This window comes from Teleopsis dalmanni, chromosome 1 (genome assembly GCF_002237135.1).
Source record: "Teleopsis dalmanni isolate 2A chromosome 1, ASM223713v2, whole genome shotgun sequence".
Classification (NCBI taxonomy): Eukaryota; Metazoa; Arthropoda; class Insecta; order Diptera; family Diopsidae; genus Teleopsis; species Teleopsis dalmanni.
The window spans coordinates 186513029-186515542 of NC_051846.1; the positions used below are offsets into that span (position 1 = coordinate 186513029).

Below are 2514 nucleotides of genomic sequence, written 5' to 3' on the forward strand. Positions count from 1 at the left end.
AAATTTTGTGTCTTATGTGTCTTAATTTCGATTGAAACTATAAACATTTGTCATTCAACACAGACTTCACAGACAAAGTCTTGGCTACAATTTTTTTAAAATCTTATATGTATTCCATTTCTGTTAGGAATTTTTGATTGAAGTCAGTGACGAACAATCACATAAAAACTGGATTTACTTGTACGAATATCTTAGATCCAGTTTAAAGTATTATTTATGGGCTTACATCAAGAATTTCCAACAGCATTAATTGTAAGTTGCTACGTGTACTGTTGAGGTACTTATAATTGCTAGTCATGTATTTCTCTGTGAAAATATTTACTGGCAATTAGACATGATGACAATTTGATATATCATTAAATAAAAAATACAGAGTAAAATTGATTTATATTTGTATTCTCGTCGCGTTAAAAACAGGTCATTGAACCTGAGTTTTCTGCAGAGAATTTGTGGATTCATCTAATTAATTCATTCTTCCAGTATTTCTATGTTCAAGTATTTTTTTTTTTTTGTTATCGTTAGAAAGAGAAATTCTTCAAAAGACCTAACACACATTTTCAAAAATATCAGATTTATATCAGATTTAAACGCATCTCTCTTTTACTGACATTATCTTCCTGTTTTCCCACGAGGTGGCACAAGCTCAGATAATTAATCGCAAGACAAATAAGAGATTATTTACATCTGATAGTTTGGCATTTGATAAGGTTTAATTCTTTCTAACGTTGTTAGCAATTAGTATGCATCTCACATACTATATTACAAGTAGAATTCCAATTCATTTGTGAGCACACATAGTATGTTTCATAAATCCTGAAAAGTTGATCCTCTCCTGTATACTTCATTCGATTTTATTTCTTACAATTATAAAACTTGAGCACAATAATATGCGTTCTCAGGGACGGAATAACTTAAGTAAGTTCAGATTTGTCTAACATATATAATAGTAAAACTGAAGAGATGAAAGATTTTAACGAATTCTCGAATTCAATGACTAAATACCGCTTTAAATACCACTTTTATAGACTTTTATAACTTATCGGGGAGTTGATCCATGTAATTATTTGATTGATAAAACTTAGCATGTTTATTTTTGTATTTTTTATATTCATTCATATTCATTTTTGTTAGTATGTTAAGCCTTTTCCGAGTTAGTGCATTTAGGCACTTTTACTCTGTGATAGCTGGGGAATTCTGCAGAGTCCCGCCCATCTCACTGACTACTATAATAATCTGATAATCTTCGTTACTAAGATCTTGATCTAAGATCTGCGTACCGCCCCATGCGGTTAGTGACTACTCTGAGATTAGATAGTGCTAAGTAGAGCAGCCTGTCGGTTTTCGCATATAGCTTCAGAGCTCTGTTCCTTATGTATTTTTTGTTAGTGCAACTACGAAAATAGTACACCATATGAATATTTGGTTTGTCGAATACTGAAATAGAAACAATTGGTTAGTATTAACTCAAGTTGGACATTCCGTTTACGGAAGCAGTAGCAAATTAATTTATTTAAGAAAAATTGAATTTGAGCTTAATCTGAATAATATGCTAAATATTATTAATATCATTAATTAAAAAAATGTAGACATAAGAACGCATTCCTTTAATAAATCATTGAATGGTTTTCTATAGTAAGATTATTGGTATTTTCAGTGCCTATTGTTCTGTCCAGTGTCTAAATAATCAGTTTAGACGAATTCAATGTAAAAAAAAAATGTTTTTGTGACTTTTTCACTACAGACTTTCTCTTACTCTTAAGTTTAATTAGATTTAGAAAGAGTTGGGAACTATGTCACAATTTGATTAACTTGAGTTTCCATCTTAATGACGTGCCATTTATCAATAGTCAATGACATTTTTACTATAAAATCAAGAATCACCGTTTGGATATAGACGAATTTACTTTTATAGCACCATTTTCTTAAAATAATAGTGCACTCAAAAAAACATCAGATACCTCATCAAGTAACCTATTAATAACTTCCGTTCAGTTCAACTTAGTTAATTGGTGGATTAGTTTCTTCGCTTGAAGTTTTTTGTAATTTAGATTACTGTTAAATATGTAGGTACAGCCTGCAAAATTTTATAGATATCCAGGTTCTTACGAATTCATTTACGATTAAATTTATTAAGTAAATTTCAATTAACTTATATCTTCGATGTTGTGGTGCACTGCCACACACATTGGGAAAAATTTATCAAACGAGTACTTCACATTTAAATATTATTGATAAAAAATTTATGAAACTAAGAATTTTTGATTTATTTATTATTGTAGCATAAATATTTTTCAAGGCCCAGTCTTATTTTATCTAATATTATCTAAGAGTTATAAAGCCTTTAAGGTGTTACCAAAAACCGTCCTTCGTAAACAATTTCTTATCTAAAAAAACTTAGAACTTCTAAAGCAAGTTAACAATTTTAGACTATTTTTTATAGTACATGTACTACATACAATATATTTATATATACATTAAGACTGAAAAGTTTTCGGAAATTCTCATTTAAAATTC

At 29.2% G+C, this 2514-nt stretch overlaps 1 protein-coding gene across 1 annotated transcript in view; it reads right to left on the reverse strand.

Annotated features, from left to right (window-relative positions):
• Positions 1 to 2514, reverse strand: part of LOC119666897 (cytosolic purine 5'-nucleotidase-like) — a 25705-nt gene that overhangs the window by 14647 nt on the left and 8544 nt on the right. The gene's annotated exons all lie outside the window — the stretch shown is intronic.